The sequence below is a fragment of the Phaseolus vulgaris genome, chromosome 8 (genome assembly GCF_051622355.1).
Source record: "Phaseolus vulgaris cultivar YP4 chromosome 8, ASM5162235v1, whole genome shotgun sequence".
Taxonomy (NCBI): domain Eukaryota; kingdom Viridiplantae; phylum Streptophyta; class Magnoliopsida; order Fabales; family Fabaceae; genus Phaseolus; species Phaseolus vulgaris.
In genome coordinates, this window is record NC_143505.1 from 29431271 (window position 1) to 29447443 (window position 16173).

Here is a 16173-nt window from a genome sequence, read left to right on the forward strand (position 1 = left end):
TTCCTTGCTGTTCTTCATCTTGTTCTCTTCTTTTTCCAGCTTTTGTTCGGTTCAATTTAATTTCCAGCTTTCAAATTCAGTTTGCTTAGCTTTTGTGCCTTTTTGTTTGGTTCAATTTGACAATAATTGGATCTTCTATATGAGTTTGTGTTTTGGCACTAGTTTTGGTGAGTTCTTGTTCATAGAACCTTGATCCATTTCTATGATAAAGTGCCTAGCTCTTAACCAACTCAAGATGATTGCTAAGAATTTCAAGAATCATTCTAATTGTGCTAGTGGAATCACATCATGTGGTATCATGAGTTTAGGTGTGTTCTTGTTTAATTGTTGAGTTGTGTAGCACTTTATTTCAAGAGCTCTTTTAATTTCTTGCAATTAGGCTTATTTTGAGTTTACTTGCTGTTTTAATTCTTTTGCCTATCATATGTTTGAGTATTTTCCTTTTTGAATCATGTCAAGTTTTGTCTTAGTCATGTTATTCCATAATTGTCATTACTTCTAGTAGTACTTTTATTGTTTTTGATTGTTTCTTGCTTTAGTGTCATATAATTTTCTGAATTGATATTGATCCTTTGTGCATTTTCTTTTTAGAATTGAGTTCATACTTGTATTCTAGACCTATACAAGTTCCAATACATCTTTTTCCATTATGTCTTTGCTAGTTCATAATTCTGTTTTTTTTATTCCTACTAGGATTCCTCTGTTTCTGAAAAAAAGTGCTTACTGTTTTTTCTTATTGCAATTGATTTACTCACTGGAAAATTCTGAAATTCTGGATTTGTGATATTCAAAGTGTTAGAAAAGAGTAGAAAAAATAATCATTCAAAAATTCAAAGTACACAAAAAATGATAAATAAAATAAAAAACGTGTACAATTCTGCCGAAAAGAATACGGTAATCTGGCAGCGATTTTAAACAATTTATCTCAATTAATTGGCTTACTGTTTTTAATTGATTCCAGTGCCATTATTGAGTTAACATCTTGAAGTTTCTGTGGTTTAAATTTCATAATCCAGTTCGCTCTACATCATTCCAGTTAAATCAGTGAATATCAAGCACAGTTTGCATTAAAAAAAAAAAATCCAGTAGCTAAATTTTTTGTTTTCTTCATCTACTCTTGTGTTTTTCCTTAAGTATTCTTTTGTGTGCCTACTTTCTCATTGAGTTCTTTATTTTCTTGATTGTCTTTCATTCTTTACTCTTTGAGTTTGTCTTACATATAGTTTTCCTTTTGCAATTACCTTTTGTACCGCCCTGGTGGTCGGGTGTGATGACGTGGCATCCTGCTACAGTGTAGGCGTGTTGAGAAGGCGCCAGGTTGGCAGAAGGGAAGGAAGTCGGGGGGCACATATAGTCGCCAGTTGTTAAGTTGGCGTGTTCTGATTTCCAGATTACCAGAATAGGCGATCGCCAGGTTGAAGATGAAGTCGCCTGATGTAGATTCAGGCGACCTAGTCATTGGAGATCGCCCGAGAAAGCACATCGCCGAAGATGAAGGAGAAGCAGATTATGAAGGCGGCCGGCGAGACCACAGGGAAGGTGTATGAAGGCCCCTAACTCGCCAGTTCCAGTAGAGATCGCACTCCTAAGTTAGCTATGCATTGGGCAGTACCATGCATAAGTAACTTAGCCAAAATGAGAGTAGAAGCAGCGCCAAGTCAGGGAGCCTCCAGATGATGGCACGTGTACAGTTGGATGCGAGCCACGTGTCCGAGTCTGTAACTGCCAGGAGAGAGAAAGCCACCAGGTATATAAGAGTTCTTAACAAACTCTCTGAGGTACGCATGTTCAGTTTATACACTTTACGCTTGCGAGTGATAGAGCTGACTGTGAGAGAGGATTTGCAGGGTTCTTGTTCCTAGTATTTGGTGATACCGTCACTGACTTGAGCGTTGGAGTGCGATCGGCCGCAGCGGCGCCGTGCTGTTTCTTTGCAGGTTCTTGAGGTAGATCCCGAAGAGGAAGGGAGGTGAGAAGCGGTGCGCACGTCGATCCCTTGACGAGGCAGTTTCCAGCGTTCCGGTCAACGGGCAGGATCATCAGGCGCCCACCGTGGGGCCGTGTAAAACTCGCTCCCATCCACAGCGTGAGTTCTTGGAAGTTTTCGAAGTTTTCTGCGTGGTTGTGTGCTGGTGCAACCATCGTCCGTTGTTTGCTTGAGTTGCGTTCGGTGAATTTGCGTTTTGAACCGTTCGTTTGGCTTTTCGATCGGTGGAGTAAGGTTTCCTGCTGCTTACGCGTAATCTGTTTGGTGGAAGTTCGAGTTCTTTCGCTTGTTTGGTTGTTCGCGGGGAAGCGGTGGTTTCTGGCGAAGTTGTGGTTTTCTTTGAAGGCTTACGGTGTTCTTGAGTTTTCTTGTACAGTTTCGCACTGTTTTCTCCGATTGATTGCTGATTCGATCGAGGTTGAAGTATTGTTCGCTGCATTCTTGTGATTCGCTGAAGTTAATGAGAAAAATGAGAAGCAATCGTTCCAGTCCCGTGGCGCCTGTCGCAGCTGAAGGCGACGCCGCCATGACCATGGCGCAGATGGCAGAGATGATGCGCTCGTTGCAGGCAACTGTGGAAGCCTCGCGCGTAGAGCAGGCGAGGATACATGAGGACCTGGTCGCCTCTCGCGCCAGGAACGAGGAGCTCAGCAAGGTGACTGAGGAGCTGCGTCGAGCTCTTCAGGAGCAGCAAGAACGTTCTTCTGCTGAAGAGGTGGCGCCGTTGACGCCACCTCGTGTTTTCCCAATGCCTTTTGTTCAGGCGATTACCGACACACCTATTCCCACGAGCGTGGTTCCGGTTAAGGCTGTCTTCACCGGCGTGGAGGATCCAGAAGCTCATCTGACCACGTTCCACACGCAGATGATGCTGTCGGGAGGGTCAGACGCCGTCTACTGCAAGATGTTCGTAAGTACGCTCCAAGGAACGACGATGGAGTGGTTTGTGAGCCTGCCTAACGGCCACATAACCAATTTTCAACAGTTCTCGAAAATCTTTGTCGAGCAGTACATTGTGAATAAGGCACCGCCCAGGGTGTCTTATGATCTGTTTGATATAAGGCAGTACCATGGGGAGTCCCTCAGAGACTACCTCAATGGTTTCGGAGCGCAGATGGTCAGATCGCCGGCCAAGGATGAAGAAATGCTGGTCTATGCCTTCAAGAAGGGCGTGCAGCCAGGGCCATTCTGCGAGGCCTTGATCAGGGCTCATCCAGCGACGTTTGCTGAAGTCAGGCGACTTGCGGTGGCCCACATCGCCGACGAGAGTGAAGTCGCCGAGAAGAGAGGCAGCGTGGCTCCCGCCAGGCCACGCGCCCAGACCAGGATCCAGCCGCAGAGGGTGCTGGAAACGGTGGCGGCGGCCAGAAAAGACCAGAGGACTCGCCATCCTTACGACAGGAGAAACAAGGGAAGAAGCCAAGCGCGCCAGCAACCAGCACGCCGGGAATACAATCGCCCGCCTAAGCACAAATTTGTCATGGGACTAGCGGACCTGATCGCCATCCCTAACATATCTGCTAGGTTGAAGGCGCCTGAGAAGGTGGGCGACAAGGTGCTAGGGTCAAAGCCGGACGCCTGGTGCGAGTTCCACCAATGTTTTGGCCACGCCTTGGACTCGTGTTTGTCTTTGGGATATCAGCTCGACGATCTGGTTAAGAGCGGGTTCCTAAATGACTATCTGCTGGATAGGAGGACGGGGGGAGCGTCGAGTTCCCAGCCAGCAGGTGGAGAAGCCCAGCAACACGAGATGACTATCCACGGGGAGATCCACACCATTGCAGGGGGTTTTTCAGGTGGTGGATGCACCGCATCGCAGAGGAAAAAGTATGCGCGATCGGTGATGACAGTGGACATGTTTGAAGATCACTCGCCGGAAGTGGACATTACGTTCACAAAGCAGGATCTTCGGGACGTTGTGCCTCATGACAACGATCCCATAGTTATTTCGTTGGTTACAGCAGGGAGGAAGGTCCATAGAGTTCTGGTGGACCAAGGAAGCTCTGCAGACGTGATGTTCTGGCCGACTTTCACGCAGCTGGAATTGCCCCTTGACCAGCTAAGGCCCTATGGAGGGTGCTTATATGGGTTCGCTGGTGACCAGGTGGAGGTCAGGGGGTACATTGAGCTGAGAACCACGTTTACAGATGAGGCTGGGTCGAGGACGGAGAAAATCAAGTACCTCGTCGTAAACGCCCCTTCAGCATATAACATCCTGTTGGGCTAGGGGAGACGAATGCTGGCCTGGAGGAGGAAGAGGCGCGAAATCGCCCCGAGGAAGCAAGGGAACAGGGAATCGCCAGGGCGGTGATCGCCAGAGAATCCAGGCCTAAACCTGTCGAGCAGTGGCTCGAAAAGGAGATCGGAGGAAAAGTCTTCAAGCTGGGAAGATCTCTGGAGGTCGAACTCCAGGACCAGATCGCCAAGGTGATTGAGCGGCATCTGGACGCATTTGCTTGGTCCGCTTCGGACATGCCCGGGATTGATCCCGACTTCTTGTGCCACCATCTGGCGATGGACAACATGGTGAGACCGGTGCGACAAAGGAGAAGAAAATTCAACGAGGAGAGGAGGCAGGCGATCAGGGACGAGACACAGAAACTCCTCGCCGCAGGCCACATCAGGGAAGTCCAGTACCCTGAATGGTTGGCAAATGTCGTACTGGTGAAGAAGAGTAACGGGAAATGGCGCATGTGCGTCGATTTCACCGATCTGAACAAAGCTTGCCCAAAGGATTCGTATCCTTTACCAAGCATTGATGCCCTGGTTGATAGTGCTGCAGGGTGCAAGCTGCTGAGTTTCCTGGATGCCTTCTCGGGATATAATCAGATCAAGATGCATCCCATGGATGAAGAGAAAACAGCCTTCATGACGGAGAGATCGTGCTACTGCTATAAGGTGATGCCGTTTGGGCTGAAGAACGCGGGGGCCACGTACCAGAGGCTGATGGATCGAGTACTTGCACCAATGCTGGGGAGGAACGTGCAAGCCTACGTCGATGACATGGTCGTGACCTCGCAGGAGAAAAGCAAGCACGTTGCCGACTTGGAAGAATTGTTCACGACGATCGCCAAATTCAAGTTAAAGCTCAATCCGGAGAAATGCATTTTCGGCGTGGAGGCTGGAAAGTTTTTTGGTTTCCTCTTGACTGAAAGAGGAATAGAAGCCAACCCAGACAAGTGTGTCGCCATCTTGGCGATGAGGAGCCCGGCAACAGTGAAAGAAGTCCAGCAGCTAACTGGTCGGATGGCAGCCCTATCTCGCTTCGTGTCAGCTAGCGGAGAAAAGGGGCATCCCTATTTTCAATGTCTGCGGCGCAATAATAAGTTTGTTTGGACGAAAGAGTGCGAGGAAGCTTTCGTCAAACTGAAGGAGTATCTGGCGAGCCCGCCGGTTCTGTGCAAACCGCTGGCGGGGGTCCCTCTCAGGTTGTATGTTGCTGTGACTGAGAGGGCGGTGAGTGCGGTGCTCGCCCAGGATCAGGATCAGGCTCAGAAGCCTATTTATTTTGTGAGCAAGGTGTTGCAGGGCCCAGAAACGAGATATCAGGCCCTGGAGAAGGCTGCGCTGGCTGTGGTGTTTTCGGCGAGGAGGTTGCACCACTACTTCCACAGTTTCACAATACTGGTGATGACTGACCTGCCCATCCAGAAGGTCTTGAAGAAACCCGACGTTGCGGGAAGGGTGGTGAAGTGGGCGGTAGAGTTGTCAGAGTTTGATATTAAGTACGAGCCCCGAGGCCCGATCAAGGGGCAAATCTTTGCAGATTTTGTGGTTGAGCTCTCATCAGAGGCGACGCGGGTTGAAGGAGACGGCTTCCGTTGGGTACTTTCGGTGGATGGATCGTCGAACCAGCAGGGCAGCGGTGCTGGAGTCATATTGGAAGGACCCAACGGCGTGCTGATCGAACAATCGTTGAGATTTGCCTTCAAAGCCAGCAACAATCAAGCAGAGTATGAGGCGCTGATCGCCGGGATTTTACTGGCCAAGGAGATGGGAGCTAGGGTGCTGATGGCTAAGAGTGACTCGCTGCTAGTCACGGGGCAAGTAACAGGCGAGTTCCAGTCTAAAGATCCACAAATGGCGGCTTACTTGGCGTATGTGCAGGAATTGAAGAGTTCCTTTGCCTCCTTTGAAGTAGTACATGTGCCCAGAGAGCAGAATGCCCGAGCTGACTTGCTTGCCAAGCTCGCCAGCTCAGGCAAGGGGGGTAGGCAGAGGACGGTGATTCAAGAAACTCTGAAGACGCCAAGGGCATTTGTAGCAGATCACCTGGTCCTTCAAATAAGCAAGTCGACGGAGAGAGCAGCGAGAAGCCATAAGTCCTTGACGCAAGAAACTCTGAGATCGCCGAGAATTAAGGCATGTCGAGGAGAGAAGGTGGACGTGATGCAGGTTTGCACCACCCATGAGCCAGACACTCGGATAACACAGTACAAGCGATGCCTGGCAGATGGTCTCCTCCCGCTTAACCCGACCGAAGCTAGGAAGGTAAAGAAAAATTCCAGCAAGTATACGTTGATTGATGGCGATCTGTACAGGTTTGGGTTCACTCACCCGCTCCTGGAATGTATACACAGCGAGAAGTGCACGAGGATCATGGCAGAGCTCCACGAGGGTATATGCGGAAGCCACGTCGGGGGTCGAGCTCTGGCCGCGAGGACCCTCCGTGCTGGCTACTACTGGCCATCCATGAGAGAAGATTGCAAGAAATATGCCCAATGTTGTAAACAATGCCAGCAGTACGCCGATTGGCATAAGGCACCTCCCGAGGGGTTGAAGTCGATCTATAGCCCTTGGCCGTTTCATACTTGGGGAATCGACATCCTGGGACCTTTCCCGCTGGCGATCAGGCAGATGAAGTACTGGGTGGTGGCGATTGAGTATTTCACCAAGTGGATTGAAGCAGAACCAGTGGCCCAGATCACCGCACACAAGATCGAAGGTTTTGTATGGAAGAACATCGTGTGCCGGTTTGGAGTGCCTAAACGCCTGGTGTCAGATAATGGGACGCAGTTTGCAAGCCACCTGTTGAAGAAGCTTTGCGAAGGGGTGGAAATTCAACAAGTGTTTGCATCCGTCGAGCACCCTCAAACAAATGGCCAGGTGGAGTCAGCTAATCGGGTGTTGTTGAGAGGTTTGAAGAGAAGGCTTGAGAAAGCCAAGGGAAGTTGGGCTGAGGAGGTGCCCCGTATAGTCTGGGCGTACCACACCACTGAGCAGTCAGGAACCCATGAGACCCCGTTCAGCCTGGTCTATGGGTGTGATGCCATGATTCCAGTAGAGATCCAGGAGAGCTCGCCGAGATTCCAGAACTTCGTGGAGGAAGACTCGAATGAAGAGAGAAGGCTAAACCTGGATCTACTGGATGAGGTCAGGGAAGAGGCGAGGTTGAAGGCTGAAGCCGTGAAGAGAAGGGTCGAACGAAGATACAACTCAAAGGTGACGCCAAGGCAGTTTAGAGGAGGCGACTTGGTGATGAGGAAGGCTCACCAGTACGAGATGGAGAATAAACTGTCACCCAAGTGGACTGGACCGTTCAGAATAACTGAGGCGCTCGGGAACGGAGCCTACCGCTTAGAGACGCTGGAAGGAGGGGCGATTCCTCGCACCTGGAATGCCACACACCTGAAGTTGTACTATAGTTAAGAGCTTTGTAAGTAAAGACAAACACAAAGGTTATATTACAATGTCTCTGTTAAAACAGTTTTAAGGGGGCACTCTTTTTTCCCTAAGGAGGGTTTTTAATGAGGCCACCCAATAAAAGAAGAGTTTTCGAAGTATAAGGCGTTTTCTGGTTGCATGTTTGCTGTTCTCCAAAAGTTTTGAAGAAAGACCTTGTCACTTGTAAGTGATTTAAGGCAAGAAAAGATATATCGCATGCTTTCAGTTAAAGTTTTAAAGTCCTCATCGTCTTTCGGCGATCGGAGGCATCAGTTAAAGTTTTAAAGTCCTCATCGTTTTTCGGCGATTAGACGCACCAGTTAAAGTTCTAAAGTCCTCGTCGTCTTTCGGCGATCGGAGGCACCAGATGAAAGACCTCGACGCCCTCGCGCGTTTTGAGGCAAGTTAAAGACCTCCTCGCCGTCGAGCGAGTGCAGGCGAGAAAGAGAAAGGTCCTCAGTGCATCCAGGGGGGAGGAGATGTACACCCTGGGCAAGTTGAGGAACCAGATAAAGTCCTTCTCGCCGTTGAGCGAGCTAAGGCCAGTTAAAGACCTCCTCGCCGTCGAGCGAGTGCAGGCGAGAAAGAGAAAGGTCCTCAGTGCATCCAGGGGGGAGGAGATGTACACCCTGGGCAAGTTGAGGAACCAGATAAAGTCCTTCTCGCCGTTGAGCGAGCTAAGGCCACTTAAAGACCTCCTCGCCGTCGAGCGAGTGCAGGCGAGAAAGAGAAAAGTCCTCAGTGCATCCAGGGGGGAGGAGATGTACACCCTGGGCAAGTTGAGGCACCAGATAAAGACCTTCTCGCCGATGAGCGAGTTCAGGCGAGTTAAAGACCTTCTCGCTCACATGCGAGCTTAGGCAAGATAAAATCCTTCTCGTCTCGAACAAGTTCAGGTATGGCGCTGAGGGTGGAAGAAGTTTGGAAGGTGGCTAAGGTAGGTTCGAAGAGAACACCTAGTCAGCCGGTCTTTGTTCTGAAGTCCAGGAGGGTAGAGAGAGATCCCTAAAGGCGTCTCTGCCCCCATGCAAAGAAACGATTGCCAAAGCATGAGGCTAGGAAAGCTAACGTTACCAAGAGTTCTTGGCGATCTGGAAAAGTTCAAACAGCGGCGAGCAGGTCGAGTGGGACGGTGTTTGAACCCATAAGTGAGTTACAATTCGTTGCTTGAAAGGTATTCTTACAATAAGGTTAGTTGCCTTAAGAGTACAAGTTGTTTAAAGTGATTTTTGCTTAAGTTTGAAGCGGATCGAAGAAGTTAAGTCAAAAGTCGTATTTGCAAAATCGTTAAGTTAAGTCCGACAAAGTTAAACATGCAAAGAAGGTTAAAGCGCTTAAAGAAGTCAGGAGAGGGAATATCCAAACTTTGTCATTGAGATAAGTATTTGTTAGAAGCACATATGCACGAGTTTATTACAAGGTATATACAAGGGAAATCATAAAAGTAGCAGATGAAGTGGAGTTGATTAGTCTTCGGCAGGAACGACCTTTCCATCTATTACTTCGTTGTTCAGCGACACCAGGCTGAGATCCAGATCGGGGAATAGGCAAGCGAATTGTTCCCGAGCGGCTTCGAATCCAGCAGCCAGAATCTGAGCAGAGTTTAGCTTGAGTTCCTCGATTTGCCCCTGAAGTTCCTCAATCCGCTTCTTGAGGTCTTCGGTTTGCTCTTTCAGCTCTTTGTTCTGCTGTTCCAGCTCTTCAACCTGTTTTTTAAGTTGTTAGTTGGTCTCTTGAGCCTGGAGAAGGTCTTCAGTAACCTTCTTGGATTCCGATTGTGCTTGGGCCAACTCAGCAGCCATCTTTCCCTTCTCTTTATTGGCCTCGACGAGATCAGCCATGGCGTCGTCCCTCGCCTTTTCTACTTGCCCAAGTAGTTTCTCTCGGTCGATCGACCTCTGCTCCAGTTTTTGCACCTTAGCGGCGTCAGCTTTCATAAGAGCCTCCAGGTCGATCGCCTTGGCGCGAAGAGGCACGATTTTGCTTTCCAGCTCGACCTTCTCTTGGGCAAGATCGTGAACTTTGCGGCGAAGGTCAGTAGCCTCCTTGCACGCCAGCCTGAGCTCGGTATTCATTGCATCCTCCACCCGGGAGTGTTCGATTTCTGCGAGCGTCAGGCTGAAGGACAACTTCTCCACCTCGATCTTCATGGTGCTGTTCTCGGTTTTGAGGTTGAAGAGGTCGTCTTGGAGCCTCCTGGTTGAGCCTTCCACAGCCCTGGTTATGATCGCTGGGATATCCTCTGCTATCGTTTTCAGTTTGGCAGTCAGAGGTTCCCACATCCTTGTGACCTCAAGGGGAAGGTTTGCTGCTTGGAGAGGCGCCAGGTGGGCCTGTTGTGGGTTCTCGTCGCCACCTTCCTTAGCAGGATCTTCAGTGTTTGCTTCCTGGCGTGGCGACGGGATCGGGGATTCGGTGATTAGAATCGGAGAGGTATGAGCAACCTCATCCCCGATTGGAACATCTCCTGCAGCGGAGGCGTTTGAAGGGGGACCCCCTCCGGCTGACACATATGGTGTAGAGGCGCTCGGGGGGTCCTCCAGGAAATTTGGCTCTTGGGCCTCAGCTGCAGGTGGCGCAGTGGCCAGTGGAACCGCTTGGACTGGTGAAGAAGGAGCCTGTGGTGTTGGCGAGGGTGGAGGAGGAGCAGGCGTTGATGGTGGTGTTGAGGATGGAAGAGGGGGTGGAGCAGGTGGTGAAGAAGGTGCCACCCTCTTCCTCTTCGTAACGAGGCCATCCTCGGTGACCTCGTCATCCTCTTCTTCCTCCTCATGGATGACTTGAGGGGCTTTCCTTTTAGGTCTCTTAAGGACCAATTTTTTGCGTTGAGTGGGCTCCTTGGGTGGTGATCGCCCTTGGACAATGGCGGCCTCCACCACCGAGTTGGGCACCGTTTGGGAACCGGTTGCCAACCCGTAGTTTCGGGCGAGCGACTTTAGTTCGGCGAGCATGTTCCTCGGCAACATGTTGTCTGCAGGGGACGGAGATGCATGGGTTAACTCAAGGAAAACAGATAAGTGCATAATGAAATAAACAGCAAAGCAGATGATATGTGCAGAAAAAGTAAAGCCAAAGTCTTGCGCATAACGCACAAAACGCCCAGAAACAGCTAAACAGAAGCAGTATTAAAGCAATAGTTCAAATGACCTAACCTATTTGAAATTCTAGCTGATCTTCGAAGAATTCAAAGCTGATCAGGGAGGTGGTGAGGAAAGTTATATTGGCGTCCGCCACCTTCTTCCAGAAGAGACAAAGGTCTCTGTCCAATGCTCCCATGCTATCAGGACTTCGGGGCCTCCTGAAGCAGCTCTTGGACTCCTTTTTCCCCTTGTCCACCCAGTACAAGGGGAAGCCATCAAGAAGGGAGGTGTCCTTGTCGTTTGCACGTACTTGGACGAATTTCCCCTTCCAGTCTTTGTACGATTGCTGGAAGATGGTAAAGATGGATCTCCCAGCAATCGCATTCAAGCTGACCCACAGGCGGTCTCCTGGGTGCTTGGCTTCGAAAAGGAACAAAAACACGTCCACCGACGCGGGCAACCCCAGGTGGGCGCACGTTACTTGAAAAGCTCGAACAAACGCCCAGCTGTTGGGGTGGAGCTGGGCGGCCGCAATGTTGAGCTCGGTAAGAAGTTCCCTCTCAAATCGGGTGAGAGGGAACCTGAGCTTGACCTTCTTGAACAGAGTCGTATAGACAAAGCAGAAGGGCCCGTCGGTGCTTACTTTGTCATCAGCACACACGGGCAGGTCGGCGGGGCAAGGCAGCACCATCATCTTTTCGTCGTGCTCCTTGTGAAACGACTGGTAGATCTCGTCCCCCTTAGTCAGCCGCAAGACTGCTCCCGCAGTATTCACGGAGGATGTCTCCTTCAGAAGGGTTGAGTTAGCCCAGGGGTATAAAGTTTTGAAGTCTGGCAGAGGGACGGGGGCTCCTCCAGCGTTAGATGGAGTCGCCTAGGCCAGGACAGGTTGGGAAGACGCAGGCCTCTCAGCCTGCGAAGACGAAGCGCCACGAACATGTGTTGAGTCGTGTGCTTGTGAAGGAAGGTTTCGTGCTGAAGGAGGAGGGTTCGGGGTAATCTTTGTGCGAGTCATGATAGCAGCTGCAAAGGAAGAAGAAAGGAAAAATGATCGGGGGGTTACAGAGGCTGACTCGATCATAGAAGGAAGGTGAAAGACGAACGAATGTAGATTCGTTGCGACGATTGGCAAAGCCCTAAGTTACGCGGAAGGAGAAATGGGAAAACAACCCACGGCGTATGCACCAGGCAGTTATAGGATGATGCAAATCGGTGAAAATGCAAGGAAAACCAGCAGATGAAGGAAAGTGGTTACCTTTCGATGATCAGGAAGACGATGGAGGAAGATGGTGATCTAGAGCGTTGAAAAGCGTTGAGAGTTTTCGCAGAAGGAAGTTAGAGCGTTTGCAAGCACGAAGAGAGTGATGGAACAGTGGAGCGAAATGGGTTTAAGGGTTTTCGAAATGGTTTTAGGAAGCGCAAACGGCAAGTGAAGAGAGCCGTTGATGAAGCCACGCGTCAAACGATGAGTGAGGGGTTTGGTGGGGCGTCAGAGCAGCAGAAGGTACAACCGCTTGGAATTCCGCATCAGGGCCACGTAGATCGGTGTTAACGAAGGCTCTTTCAGTCTTTTCGCTAGACAAGTCTTCGCTTAAGACTGGGGGGCTTGTGTACCGCCTTGGTGGTCGGGTGTGATGACGTGGCATCCTGCTACAGTGTAGGCGTGTTGAGAAGGCGCCAGGTTGGCAGAAGGGAAGGAAGTCGGGGGGCACGTATAGTCGCCAGTTGTTAAGTTGGCGTGTTCCAATTTCCAGATTACCAGAATAGGCGATCGCCAGGTTGAAGATGAAGATTCAGGCGACCTAGTCATTGGAGATCGCCAGAGAAAGCACATCCCCGAAGATGAAGGAGAAGCAGATTATGAAGGCGGCCGGCGAGACCACAGGGAAGGTGTATGAAGGCCCCTAACTCGCCAGTTCCAGTAGAGATCGCACTCCTAAGTTAGCTATGCACTGGGCAGTACCATGCATAAGTAACTTAGCCAAAATGAGAGTAGAAGCAGCGCCAAGTCAGGGAGCCTCCAGATGATGGCACGTGTACAGTTGGATGCGAGCCACGTGTCCGAGTCTGTAACTGCCAGGAGAGAGAAAGCCACCAGGTATATAAGAGTTCTTAACAAACTCTCTGAGGTACGCACGTTCAGTTTATACACTTTACGCTTGCGAGTGATAGAGCTGACTGTGAGAGAGGATTTGCACGGTTCTTGTTCCTACTATTTGGTGATACCGTCACTGACTTGAGCGTTGGAGTGCGATCGGCCGCAGCGGTGCCGTGCTGTTTCTTTGCCGGTTCTTGAGGTAGATCCCGAAGAGGAACGGAGGTGAGAAGCGGTGCGCACGTCGATCCCTTGACGAGGCAGTTTCCAGCGTTCCGGTCAACGGGCAGGATCACCTTTCTTTGCTTATACCTTTTCTTGTTTGTCTTTATTGTTTCATTGGTTTTGTGGTGGTTGCCTTTGAGATTGGTGTGCTTGCTTTGACATCTTTCATTTGAGGATTCCAAGGCCTCAAGATCAGATTGGTGCAAGGACATTATTTCTTTGAGAGTGACCTATTTTTCTACCTCAATTCACTTTGGGATTTTTGCTTAAAACACTCACTGTTTTTGCTAATTTTTGTTTCTTAACTTGTTTGCTGTTTTTGTGTGTTTGCTGTTTTTTATTTCCAAAATGGCTGGATTTTCAAGTGATGCATCATACAAGCAGAATTATCCTTCCAAAGCTTCAATCCTTGGTGAATTACATGAAGCTCAAAGAACCATTAGACGCTTGGAGGAGAAATTGCAAAAGATGGAGGTGCAACAAGCTAGACCATCTCCTTCAATTCATGATGAGCATCATAGACCTTCAACAAGAGCTTCTTCCAATGATTTTGGCCGTGAAGATGAGCATAGGAGAAGGAGAACTCCACCCCAAGTCCATGGACAAAGACATCATCACCAAGGGGAAAGAACTCACTACGGCAATGGCTTCTATCATGATGCAAAGTCTAGGCTTCCTTCGGTCAAGCTACCTTGTTTTAATGGCTCTAGTGATCCTAATGTATATTTAGATTGGGAGGCTAAGTGTGAAAAAATATTTGAGATCCAAGATGAGCATAAGCTTAAGCTAGCCACCCTAGAGTTTAGTGATTATGCCATGAAATGGTGGCATGGAATTGTAAAGGACATTATCTATCACAAGGGTCCTCCCGTGGACTCTTGGAACTCTTTAAAGGATCATATGCGCGCTAGGTTTGTGCCCCCACATTTTAGGAAAGACCTCATGTTGAAACTCCAACGGTTTCAACAAGGCACGCTAAATGTGGATGAATATTATAAGGAGCTTGAGACGCTTGTGCTTAAAATTGAATTAGAAGAAAGTGAGGAAGCTACGATTGCTAGGTTTGTGAGTGGTCTTAGGAAGGATATTCAAGACATTGTTGAGTTACAAGAGTATTCATCATTGGGCTCTTTAGTTCATCTTGCAATGAAGGTGGAAGCCCAACTTGCTAATTAAAACTCTTTAAAAAATGCTTCCAATGATGGATACTACTCCAAGTCTTGGAGAAACAAAAATTCTTTTTCTAAACATCCTTCCAAAGATTCTTCTTTCAAACCCAAGGAAACTAAGCCATCTACTTCAAGACCTAACTCTCCCACTAGAACATCCAATACTAAATGCTTTAAATGTATGGGTTATGGTCATATAGCTGCAAATTGTCCTTCCAAACGAAGTATGTACATGCATGAGGGCATTGTAGTTAGTGAGCATGATTCGGATTCTCCTAAGCATTCATTGCATTCTCATGCATCTAGTGAGGAAGAGAGCGAATGTCCACTTGAAGGGGACTTGTTAGTTGTGAGAAGACTTCTTGGACAAGTTTCACAACCTTTTGATGAAAGTCAAAGGGAAAATATTTTCCATACAAGATGTCTTATTCAAAACAACATTTGTTCCTTGATAGTGGATGGGGGTAGTTGTGCAAATGTGGCTAGTACAAGAGTAGTAGATAAGCTTGGATTGCCTACTATCTCTCATACAAAGCCCTACAAATTACAATGGCTTAGTGAAGTAGGAGAAATAATTGTCAATAAACAAGTCCTCATCCATTTCTCCATTGGAAAATACAAAGATGAGGTATTATGTGATGTTGTGCCCATGGAAGCCACTCATGTTCTTTTGGGAAGGCCTTGGCAATTTGATAGAAAAGTTTTACATGATGGCTTTACCAACAAACTATCTTTTGAATTCCATGGTCACAAGGTTACTTTAAAATCTCTCTCTCCAAGAGAAGTCCATGAGGACCAAGTTATCATGAAGAAAAAGAGGGAGAGTGTAAAAGATAAAAAAGATAAGAGTTCTAAGCCTACACTCCTTGTGTCTAGGCGTGACATTGAGAGGGAAATAGTGGCTCATCATCCTGTTTTCTTAGCCATCCCTAGAACTCTTAGAGTAGAATCACTTGTTGATAGTCCTCATTGCTTGGAAAATTTGGTAGAAGAGTTCCAAGATGTATTTCAAGATCCTCGAAATGGACTTCCACCTTTGAGAGGGATTGAGCACCAAATTGATTTGATACCGGGCTCTTCTTTACCAAACCGTCCAGCATATAGGACCAATCGAAGTGAAACCAAGGAAATTCGCCAACAAGTTGAGGCTTTGATTGAAAAAGGGTGGGTGCAAGATAGCATGAGTCCTTGTGCTATGCCTATCATCTTAGTGCCAAAAAAGGATGACACATGGCGAATGTGTTCGGATTGTAGGGCCATCAATAACATAACAATTAAGTATAGGCATCCCATACCTAGACTAGATGATTTGTTGGATGAATTACATGGTTCAAAAATCTTTTCAAAGATTGATCTTAAAAGCGGCTACAATCAAATCCGTATCAAACCGGGTGATGAATGGAAGACGGCTTTTAAGACCAACTTTGGTTTATATGAGTGGTTAGTTATGCCTTTTGGCCTAACTAATGCACCAAGCACTTTCATGCGTCTCAAGCATCATGTTCTTAGACCTTTCATTGGTAAGTTTGTTGTTGTTTACTTTGATGACATTCTCATTTATAGCTTATCTTTGAATGACCATAGGTTGCATGTTAGGCAAGTTTTAGAAACCCTTAGGAAGGAACATTTGTATGCTAACCTTGCTAAATGTATGTTTGCTCTTGATCATATAGAATTCCTAGGGTTTGTTGTGAGTTGTAAAGGGGTCCATGTGGACAAAACAAAGGTGGTGGCCATTCAAAATTGGCCTACACCGAAATCTTTAAATGAGGTCCGAAGTTTTCATGGACTTGCTTCTTTCTATAGAAGATTTGTCCCAAACTTTGGTACCATTGCCGCACCACTCAATGACATAGTGAAAAAGGATGTGGTCTTTCATTGGGGAGAAGCACAACAAAATGCTTTTGACACTTTGAAAGAAAAATGGACTAATGCTCCCATCTTGGCCCTTCC